Source organism: Triturus cristatus, chromosome 6 (genome assembly GCF_964204655.1).
Source record: "Triturus cristatus chromosome 6, aTriCri1.1, whole genome shotgun sequence".
Classification (NCBI taxonomy): domain Eukaryota; kingdom Metazoa; phylum Chordata; class Amphibia; order Caudata; family Salamandridae; genus Triturus; species Triturus cristatus.
Window position 1 is genome coordinate 40,638,796 of NC_140589.1, and position 12,130 is coordinate 40,650,925.

General features: G+C 43.9%; 1 protein-coding gene across 1 annotated transcript in view; it reads left to right on the forward strand.

Annotated features, from left to right (window-relative positions):
- The first annotated feature begins 7,734 nt into the window (after positions 1 to 7,734).
- Positions 7,735 to 12,130, forward strand: part of LOC146813734 (uncharacterized) — a 33,067-nt gene continuing 28,671 nt past the window's right edge. Inside the window, exon 1 of the mRNA XM_085610223.1 lies at positions 7,735 to 7,870. The gene's annotated coding sequence lies outside the window, so the exon portion shown is untranslated. The remainder of the gene's footprint in view (positions 7,871 to 12,130) is intronic.

Genomic DNA, 12,130 nt, shown 5'->3' on the forward strand with positions numbered 1-12,130 from the left:
AACGAGAACTTGACAGTATACACATGCCAGTCAACACTGCTCTGCTTCAATATGTCGATGATCTGCTGATCACCGCCCGAAGCGAACCTGAATGTGAAAAAGCATCACTGACGGTTTTACAATTTCTAGCCGAAAAGGGGCACAAGGTGTCCCCTTCTAAGCTGCAATTCTGTGTCCAGCGAGTTATTTACCTTGGTCACTCGCTGTCCAAGGAGGGAAGGCAGCTTACACCAGATCGCATTCAGTTAATAGCTAACATGCCAATACCCAAGACACAAAAGGAGGTGCGGGCTTTCATAGGCCTCACTTCATATTGTAGGCAGTGGATCCCTCAGTATGCATTTCTAGCAAAACCACTCATTCAATTAACAACACAGGAGGCAGCCACATCGACTGTCCTCCCTTGGACTCAGGAACACACACTAGCTTTTGAAAGCTTAAAGAAAGCTCTATGCCAAGCACCTGTTTTAGCAACACCATGTTACAGAAAACATTTTACACTCTTTGTTACAGAACGAGAAGGTACTGCCTTGTCAGTACTCACACAGGAACAAGCAGGATCACACAAACCGTGTGCTTATTTTTCTAGTACATTAGATCCCGTAGCTCAGGCTCTTCCTGCGTGCCTGAAATCAGTGGCAGCGACAGCTTTAGCAATCAGACAAAGCGATGCCATAGTGTTAGGACATCCATTGACAGTACAAGTACCACATGCAGTAGAGGTTCTTGTGAATCGAACGCAAACACAACACTTGACTATAGCGCGACTTACAGGTTACGAATTAACATTGTTTCAGCCACATATAGAAATCAGACGTTGTAACACATTGAATCCTGCCACACTTTTACCTGTAAATGGAACAGACCCACTAGCTCATGATTGTATTGAAGTTATTACAATAACGACGAAACCCAGACAAGACTTGACAGATGTCCCATTGTCAGATCCAGACCTGACGTTGTATGTAGATGGTTCATGTATGAGAACAGGTACAGGAGAGTTAGTGGCCGCTTACGCAGTCACAACAGACACTGAAATTATTGAAACCAAGTGTATAAATACCTTGTCCGCTCAAGCAGCAGAGCTCGTCGCCCTGACACAGGCCTGTATTCAAGCCACAAATAAAAGAGTCAACATATACACTGATTCACGTTATGCATTCGGAGTTGTACATGACTTCGGCGTGCTGTGGCGAGAGAGAGGTTATTTAACTTCTCATGGTGCCCACATTCAGCACGGACCCCTCATTCATGCCTTATTAGATGCAATATATCTACCCATTGCAATATCGATTATGAAATGCAAAGCTCATACGAAAATTACTGATATCATTTCTCAAGGCAATGATCTAGCTGACAGAACAGCTAAACAGACTGCTCAAACTCAAACATCCGACATGACAAAGACAATAGTCCAGACACCAACACATTGCATGATGGTTAAGGATCCCGCTCTTGATGTAATTGACATACAGACACATGCTACTCCAGACGAAATAAGGAAATGGACTGAATTAGGAGGGATCCAAACGGATCAAGGATGGATGACGAAGGAAAAATCTGTGTGGTTCCTTCCTGATTCAATGGTCCAAGTCATTATTAACACTGTCCATAGTCCAGCGCATCTAGGAGAGAAAGCTATGCTAGACAGCATTCAACACATTTGGTTCAACAAACATTTACGAGCAGCAGCGAAACAAAAAGTTCGTACCTGTATGATCTGTTGTCAGTTCAACCCAGGAAAAAGCATCCCCGTAGAGCAGGGTGGATTTCAGCCTCCTGATCACCCTTTTGAAATCCTCCAGATGGATTATATCCAGATGGAACGATGTCGAGGATTCAAATATGTTCTCGTAGTTGTCTGTGCTCTTTCCCGTTGGACAGAGGCATACCCGGTTTCAGATTACACTGCCCCGACTACTGCCAAACAGTTAGTTCGAGAATTCTTCCCACGATACGGTTTACCACGTGCTGTCTACTCAGATAACGGCCAGCCGTTCTCATCCGAACTAATGAAACACGTTTCACTTTTGTTAGGCTATCAGTGGAAATTCCACTGTGTCCGACACCCCGAGGCAGCAGGTCTCGTGGAAAGACATAATCAGACCCTGAAAATTAGATTGTCCAAAATATGCAGGGAGAAAGGTGTCGACTGGGTAGTAGCATTACCAGTTGCACTCTTTTACATGAGAATGGTAGCACACTCTCGAACAGGGCTATCCCCGTATGAGGTGATCTTTGGCAGACCACCAAATATGTGGGGGACGCCTATACCACGTAAAATAACTGATATTGACTGTAATATGCTGACAGATTATTTGGCTTCCTTGATGTCTGCACTACAATCTTGTCGTTCACAGGTAGCTGCAGCTTTTCCTGACAACACTGAGGTGAAACCCCATGACGTAATTCCGGGGGATCTCGTTTTAGTAAGGAACTTTGATCGAAAGACTCAGCTGGATCCTAGGTGGAGGTCGCCGCAATTGGTCTTGCTCACCACAAGGACAGCCGTGAAGATCGAAGGCAGAAAAGGCTGGGTACATTCAAGTCATATCAAGAAATTTTATGGACTACCATCAGATGTAAAAACTACACCTCGCGTGTCTTCACCCATTGACTCAAAACTTCCTTTGGTTGAATCAAGCAGTCACGAACATTATAAACTAAAACTCAGATCTAATCCGTCGGGCAATTTGATTGTTTAAGTCCTCTCCAAGGTGAAGCGGTTGAATTTGTCTCCGACATGTATCCCTTAGATCTGAATAGAGGAAAAACCCGAAAAATGTTGAAACGACATGCATACTGTAAATCACTGCGTAGTCATTGCACAGTGACGTTATTAATTTTGTTTTTCTTAAGTCTTTTAATAATTATTGCAAGTATATTGTTGCACATATATTATCCTATTTCTAGACATGTTTATAATATTACTGCTGAACATTCTTTTAGTGAGTTACCTCCGCATGAATTGTCATACAGATTTGCGCTGCGCAATAACACTTTTATTAGTATGTTACAACATTCCCATCAGGTTAGCAATGCTACAAATTGTTGGATATGTGGCCGACTCCCTCCCTATCAGAACTATAAAGGAATTCTACCTCTTTTTCCATACCCGTTCACACACAACGGCTCCTGTGGAGCATGGTTTAGCTTAATTAATTCCTTAGATTCAAATTCTGCAGTTTATCAAGACAACTGGGTATGGGGAAATCTGAACTTAGTTTTACTTAAAGTCTGCCACCCCAACAAGGAGGGACTTCCCAAAAGAACAGGAACTGATCTAGAAAATGAAGTATATGGATTAGGTAATTTTACGCTTAATCTCTTGATCTTGAATGTCGAATCCGAAGTCACTCCAAGTTTGCCCGTCATGTCAGTATTTCCAGTAAAAGGTGAATTATGTGTAAGAAAGAATGGTTCCATACATATGGGCCATAGTAGATGCACCACTGTAATAGAATTCAGTGATCAAGGCAAGTCGACATTTAGAGCTTCCCGCCATTCCTATTTTATATGTGGTCAGACGGCATATGTACGTTTGCCTCTAGATTGGGATGGTACCTGCTACATTGGATTTCTTTTGCCACCTGTTTTTCTAGCTCCTCCTGATTATCACAGAAATACTCATTTAGTACACAATAGAGAAAGGAGAGATCTCCCAATAGTCGATTACACTGAAACAGCATGGGAAAAATACACAGATTTCAATAAAGGTCTCTTTCCCTATATAGGTACCGTTACTAATAGTAAGCTGATACGTAGATTAACTAGAACCCTTGAAGCAGTAGTGAACGAAACTATTTCCGCCTTAGGCAATTTAACAGAAGAGCAGTCTGCTATGCGGATTGTTGTGCTTCAAAATCGTCTTGTCCTTGACGTCATCCTGGCCGATAGGGGTGGAGCTTGTAGGGTCATCGGATCAAGCTGCTGCGTATTCATACCAGAAAATTCGCCATCTGTATATAAAGCTATAACCCGCCTTCATAAGATTGTGAGCCAGATACACCAGAATCCAGGCACTTGGACTTGGTCCGGGTGGTTTTGGAGCGTGTTATCAGCCTGGGGATGGAGAGTTCTATCCTTCCTAGGTATTGGCCTTCTCATACTATTCAGTTGCTGCTTATGCCTGCAATGTGGACCAGCGATTTGTGGTCTGTGTGCCACATCGTGTATTCCACATCAAGATTTTCGTTCAAGATCCCGGAAGAAGAAAGAAGAACAAATGATGCTATATGAACAGATCAATGGATTGATGAAGATTGATATCTCTTGACGGGCAAGTAGGGGACAAGGAGGGAATGTGGAAATATGGATTTTTCTGGTCAGTTATGTCCCCTATCTTGGACCCCAACGGTTCTATGTGCATGTTACAAGTACATGTATGTTCCCTCCAGTTCCAGTTATGAAGACGCAAATACATGTGCGTCCACCGTCCACATGTCCTCTTTCAGATCCGCCATGAATGGGCCGGATATTCCATTCCTAAGTACGAAAGGCCACCGCCTTTATATGGTTCACTTATGCCATTTTTACAGTCCAGGCAAGTAGGCCCTGATTCTGTCATCAAGCTTTTCTTGCTTTCTGTCTCTGAAGCTCCAGTCCGAGCCTGCATCTGTGACCATGAACTTTGTCTCATCCTCTGCGCGGCTCACGATGCCTGACATCAGCTTGCTGCCTGCCAAGAACTGTATTTCACCTTCGAAATTATCTGCTCCGCTCCCTGCCCAATGCATTCCTGTCTAGTAGTTTAAGTAAACATTCTGCCAGCTACCGAGCAAAGGCCCGGTTTCTCTGTCTTTATACAAGTAATTCATAGCCCTGTTACTATGGAAGATTCCTGCCCTCGCATCTAGTGTAGACACTTAGACGCTTGTACACGCACTAACAGTCAGTATAGTCAGTATAGAATAAGATTCTACTCCAAGAAGGCCTCTCTTTTGGATAACATAGTTCTTTAAACATAGGATGTTAGATATGATTTGGGATTAGGTTGACTTGACCCTCCAGACATCTGTCGCCACATGTAGAGCTAAATGTCAAGTCCCCTTCATCCCCTAGCTACACGTCAATCACACGTCATGCTGCTGCGCGCGCATTTCTGCCAAGTATTTCTGCTGACATTGCGAAATTATTTCATAGATCCACCCATATGTGACATCACAACCAATGACGTTTTCTTGTTACTCCCAATTACGCCTCCTTCAGCTACGCATGTGAAATGTTATCTTTGCTATCAATTGTTACGCCTCTCGCATTTGCTTCACTGTAATGCCTATTGTATAAAAGTGATTAATTATCAATAATGTATGTACTTCACTTCCTGAACCTCCGTGGTGATGGAACCTGGAGGCCACGATTCCGAATCGTCCATTAGAATAAAGCCCATTCCGAACCTCTAATACCACGGATTCTGCCTCTTATTTATTGAGCTATTTTTATTATGTTCTGTATCAAATTAAGTCCCGGTAATTAAATTATTTACCACAAGAGAATGGGCTTGGAGGGCACTGTGCTTAAATGGTTTGCCTTCTTCCTCTCTGATAGATCCCAAATGATCAAAATAGCAAACAGTCTTTCATCTCCTTTGGTGGTCGGTCAAGGTGTTCCTCAAGGCTCTATACTTGCACCCACATTGTTCAATCTCTATTTAGAACCATTGGGAAATCTCCTTAGTAAATCCGGGATCCACTATGATCTCTATGCGGACGACACTCAAATCTACCTTAAGGTGGCCTCCACTCACGATCTCTCCATCCTAATCTCTACTATCGACTCCATTCAAAACTGAATGTTAACTCATCAACCGAATTCTGAATCCCTCCAAAACTGAATTCCTCCTCCTCTCCTCCTCACTTTCTCCTCCCCCGGTTCAATCATGGATGGATCAGATGAATCTACTTAACAATAAACCCATCCTTGTCGACAGCGCAAAATCCCTTGGTGTCATACTCAACAAAAAACTCAATCTACTCTCCCACATCGATTCCATTGCAAAGTCTGCTCGATACCAACTGCGCCTTCTTTGGGGGATTTGTCGCTTCTTCCCTGAGCTAGACTTTAAAACCCTGGTCCAATCGCTAGTTCTCTCCAGATTAGACTACTACAATTCTCTTCTTACTGGCCTCGCCAAATCCCACCTGTCCCCCCTTAACGAGCTCCATTCAGCAGCTAGTTTCATATATGGGGCCAAAAGAAGCGACCACATCACATCCATTTTATCCACCCTCCGTTGGCTTCCCATCAAGGCAAGATCTATCTACAAGACTGCCTGTATCACCCACAAAGCCTTGCACTCCTCCCCTCGCTACCTGGCGAATAAACTGAAACTCTCTGGAGGCTCCAGACCATCACGTAATGCAGAAAATGTATTGCTTGAACCTCCCCCTTTCCAGAAGGAAAGATCGATGGCCCAATCCTTTTCAGGCAACGCGGTGAGAATCTGGAACTCACTTCCGCCTCAACTCTGGACCAACACCTCTTCCCAGGCCTTCAACACTGACCTCAAAGCTCTCCTCCTTCAAAGACACTTCCAAACTTAATTCACGCCCTCTATTATCTGAAGGAAGTCCTTCCATTATAGTAAATTCTATTCTCCATGCCTATAGAAGTGCCTTCCCAGTGTGTTCTTGTGTTTTGAGTGTCTGCCATTTAGTGCAGTATTATACCTCTACTTGTACTTTGTACTCTTTTGTAACATGCACACGTCACCTTTCCTTTTGTAACGTATCGTTTGCTACCTCTTGTATTTTGTTTGCTTTTGATACATGCACAATTGCCACCATTGCCTCATATAACGTAACTTTTTTTTAGTGTTTTGAGTGTCTGCCATTTATTGCAGTATTTTACCTCTACTTGTACTTTGTATGTTTATGTAACCTGCACACGTCACTTTTTCCTTTTGTAACATATCGTTTGCTACCTCTTGTATTTTGTTTGCTCTTGATACTTGCATAATTGTCACTATTGCCTCATGTAACGTAACGTTTGCGTTTGCAACATGCTCACTTGTAATTTTCTCCTCATGTATCATTACTGTTCCTATTGTGAAGCGCTCTGACACCTTCGGGTAAAGTCCGCGCTATATAAAAACGCATAAAATAAAAATAAAATAAAAAATAAATGCACCTTCAAACATAAACATGCTTGAAGGGCGCATGCCAAAGAAGAATTCAGAACATAGAATATAAACAAGTCATGTAACACTTTTACATAGCAACAAGAAACGTAAAAATAACAGGTAGGTATTATTACACTCCGTCTCCTGGCATAGAATCCTTGTTGGAGGCGTCCGGAATAATAACCAGTCTACTTATAGTGCTACGAGGTCCTACCCTGCAAATGCAAAATACTTCGAATGTGCAAGTCATTCAGTGTATTAAAGGCAGTAAAACATAGTGTCGGTAACAGTGTCACACATTTTCCTGTAGAATGTCACTCCTACGTTCATATAAATTGTGGAAATGTCACCCCCAAGCACCATGAACATTTTGCACCTACACCTCCTTCAGAAGCTACAAGCTCCTGCACAGCTCAAGCAATATTAGCACGAACACTATGGGCCAATCAGAGGCTGCTCTGCCCCGATGGCACTGCTTGAAGGCAGAAAGCTGGAACAGTTGCGCATGCGCAGAGGTTTGACACGTCCAACCGGAAGAGAATAATCTCCCTGTGCCCTTAGACACCGGTACTGAAATTAAACCGCCCCGGAAGAGCTGATTAAACACCGGTACTGAAAGTTAACCGCCCCGGAAGAGCTGATAGTTGTGTCATCAGCACGTGTTCTGATGGAAGTTTCTTCAGGCGGGTAAGGACTCCCTCGCGCCGCACCCTCCACGGATATTTCTGCCTTCTGACCCTGCACACACAGGTGAGCTGTAGCTAGATCTGTGAGTACATTTATCATTTATTGACACCAGCAATGCTTTCCCATTTTCATTGGCACCCGTGAAACCCATCATGAGGCTGGTGCGACGGGGGGTCTGGGGTCCTTCTGAGCTCAGGACATTTCTTTCTAATCCGGTACCGTCCCCTTTAGTTATTTCAAGAAACGAGCACCGCTTGTAAGGGGGAGGGAGCAGTGCACCAGCAGAGCTCTCGGGTTTTCCAGGTAGTGGACAGCTCAGCCGGTGAAAGGGTTTTGTTCAATTTTAGGAATTGCAGGCCAGTTCTATATGAGTTAAACAAGAATTCAAATCCCAGCATGGAACAAAACACGTCGGAGTAGAGGTGAGCTACTTTTTTAATTGAAAAGTGTAAGTAGAGAATACTGATTTTAACGAGCGTTTTCTAAAAACACTGTTTTTGATGTTCAAGTTAGTCAAGTCCGGTTGTGACTATAAGAGTGGGTAGTGACTGTTTGGTTACATGTGGCCAAATGCAGATGCAACGTTTCAGGACTATATACTTTGGACTGTCGCATATTTTAAAGTGACTCCACTGTATTGATGGAGTGTTACATGGCTGCTTCTACATCGAAATAACCGCTAGTGAGAATATTACTAGAATACTGCTAAACTCTATGAGTAGGGACAAGGCTAACGGTTGGATTAAGAAATATTCTTGGTGTTAGGGTAAGAGAGATGTCATATTTAGGGTCTGGTGTAGAGTTAGGGTACAGGGTTACTGAAGTGAGGTTCTGGGGTATAGTTAGGGTATAGGGTTACTGAAGTAAATCACAAAGGCGTCGGTTCACCAAAGGTTGTTTATTTTGGATCGGCTGTAAACGGGGAGCTTCCTCGCCTTCCCATCCGTAACTGCTGTCACGGCCCGTTCGACTTAGTGACCTGACAAGAGCTCTCCTAAACCTGATTAGATGGTGGTCAGACCATACCAATGGTAAGGGCTCGGACGGTATAATCTTTACATTAGAAAAGATTTGATCTAAAATATGTCCAGCCTGGTGAATGGGCCTATACATCTGTTGGACAAGGCCATGAGAGGACAACGTGTCTGTAAAAGAGGCTACCTCAGGGTCTAGAGGTTCGTCCATATGAAGGTTAAAATCACCTAAGTCTAAAAAAAAATTAGCATATTTAAGCGACAAAGTAGCCAGGATATCGCTTAATTATCTCAGAAAGGGGCCATCCTGATCCGGAGGTAAATCAAAACCCCAGCAATAGACTGCTGGGAAGCTAGAGAGTAACGAAAGCCTATCGTTTCAGCTCCATCTAGTTCCTCCAGAGGGATAGAAACATTCATTTTTGCGTTTTATGTATTATGGCCACCCCTCTGCCTCTATCTTTAAGGCGGTCCTTCCTGAGGATTTCATGTCCCAGAGGAATGGCTGTAGATCAGATTGGATTAGAGAATTTAGTGAGCCATACTTCTGTTAGAAACAGTCTGGCTTGTCTTCATCTAGTAGCTCCGAAATATGCATTTCAGGCTTCTGCAAGGAGGGGACGTTTTAAAGCGCAGTCGTTAATTCTTCTAAGACTGAGCTAATTTCTAGGGCATAAGTGGTTGATTCACTCCTGGCTGAGACATTTGGGATCCATTAGCAGTGTGCGCGCAAAAAGTCAGGATTCAGAATGTTAGGTTGACAGTGAGGTGCACAGGGTGACTTGAGGCTAAGCTGCGTAGGGCAGGACTGTTATTGTAAACCAGAGACCTATATTGTGTATCAAAACTGGCAGAGTGACAGGTGCTGGCGCGTGCAGACAAGCTTGCCTTTGGCACACCCACTGCATGCGTCTGCGCACTACCTCTACTTAAATGCATGTGGCCAGGGACTAGAGCGCACACTACTCAATATGGTGCCTCTTCGTGTCCCAAAGCCGAAAAAATTGCCAAAAAACGATCAGTCTATCCCTAAATAATATTTTTGCTCCTTCCACCTCCCTGAAGCCCTTCAAATTACAGTTGGCATGTAAAATAACAGAGCATGTTACAAATTACATAAAGATTAGAACACACTTAGAGCGAACTTAAGTGCCATCAGAATCAAACAACTGGATAGCACCTTCCCCAGGATTTTATAATCCAGGTTTAGTAAAAATAGAGATCTATGTGAACTCGCCAAAAGGAGGGGGGGGGGGGCTGTTCCCTCATCTGCTTGGTCATGGTGCGGGGAAGCATGGAGGCAAGCTCATTCAATTGCAAGCCCTACACCCATGACTGTAGAATAGCGAGCACCATGCACATATGCCACATGTCTTCCCATAGCTCAAAAGGATATGAGCATAGAGCGTCAGTGCACCCTGTCCACCGTCATTGGAGTGACATCAGGCCCCTGACAGAGTTCCAGTTTGAGCTGTCACCTTTTTCTCGTCTGTATCATACTGAGAGTCTGTGTCACTTTGCATCTAGTCATTACCCAGGCCAGCACGCTGTTCTATCTCTTTCATAACCAAAGCTGACCCCCTAGCAGCTTGTTCATGGAAGGGGTGGATCTGTAACTTCCCGTTACTCCTTTGCCATTGTGCTGGTGCTTGCTTTGTGCATTCCCATTATTGCGATGGCAAAATATAGATGCATCTTAATACTAATTGCAGATAGGACACCACACTCCTTTTACACCCCCTCCTTAATTATGATTCAGAATTGGTCGCACTTCCCCTTTTGCGATTCAGAAAGTTTTCAGGATCACAAACTGGTTTCAGTATGTCGCTAAGAAAAAGATTTTGCAGTCCCAGTTGCTGTGATTTTGCAAATTACATTGTTTGCAACTGCAGAATAGTTTCACAAACTGGTTCTAAATGAACATTTACCTTCCCTACAAGGGAATAGACTAGAAAGAGCTCCAAATCACCTTTTGGGCTGCTGACTTTGGTGAGCCTTGTAAAGTATTTCAGCTAGGGTAGTTATCTAACCTTTGACTCCTGCGAGGCAGCTATTTGTTGTTTGGGAAGCCGTTCAACTGGGATCTCCTGTTTTGTTTGCGGTTCCTGTGTTGTTCTTGAACAAACGTCTGAGCTGCGTTTAGCCTGGAGGTCATGGTCCTAGACAATAGATGCATCAAGAATGTCCGAGTGGACATTAGGAGATATTTAAGTGAATCGAGTCGTAAGATTTTTCTGGCTGCAGTGTTTGCTGCCATGTGGATAGAGTCATGGAGTGTGTATTTGTGAGGAGAATAGCCGGTCCAGATGCTTGATGCTACCAGAGGGGGAGAAATTGTACCTCCATGCTGATAGTTTTTAGGTCGAGCCTAGCAGCAGCGCGCATTCGCTGCTCGCTCTGCGAGGCATGCTGTACTCGGGTTTGCAGTGGCAGCCCCGCCCACTCTCCACCCATATTTGTCGTTTGGCTTGTTGTTGTCCTTCGTAAATGCTGGCTTCTGATTCGTTATTAGGCTTGTTATCCCCTCCTTAATACCGCATTGTCTTCATTTGCAACCTCCCATGGCGACGCATCCTTTTATTCCAGTTGTTACACTGTACTGTTCTTTGAGTCTGTCAGCACTCTTTTCTTTATAGAGTTTCTCTAACTGCCGGCAAGACGTGCTTTGTTTACATTCAGCGCCCCATACGTGCTTTTACTTTTCAAGTATCTGGGACACAGACTCGAACCTATCTCCCCCAGCAACAAAGTCGGTAGTTCTGGCCCTAAGGCCACAACCTCTTTTGCGCTTCATGCCGCACTAAGGCTCTTTTTCAGTGCTGTTATTTCCAGCGTTACTATCACCCAATTTAATAAATTTATTTTAAAGCACTTGAACAACTTTGAGTAATATCCGCTCTATATAAAAATGACAATAAATAAATGTTGACGCACGTTACATTTATCTTTAATTTGGTTATGAATGGGTGGATGAATTCCTTTTAGTAAACGCCTCAGTTAAGTGATGGCAAATGCGACAATAATGACAGGCGCGCACATCGCGTGTTTAATAATAGTGTTCCGTGTTTATCCCACCTCCACCGGTCACTGCTGGCCTGCCTCGTGCGCGTGTATACACAGGTCACATATCAGACCAAGCGCGAGGAAGGATCCTGCCCTCCGTGATGCCTTCTGTGTCCCATTAGTTGAAAGTACAACGGGTGGGAGGGGCACAGCTCTGAAAAGCAACCCCCCCCTCCCCACCCCCACTAAGGAGGCAGTCAGAGCAGACCGCTTGTCAAGGAGTTTTTGGCAGCCCGGCTGTAGGAGGTGAGTACAGTCAGTATATTTTTTTCCTTGCATAAAGTTA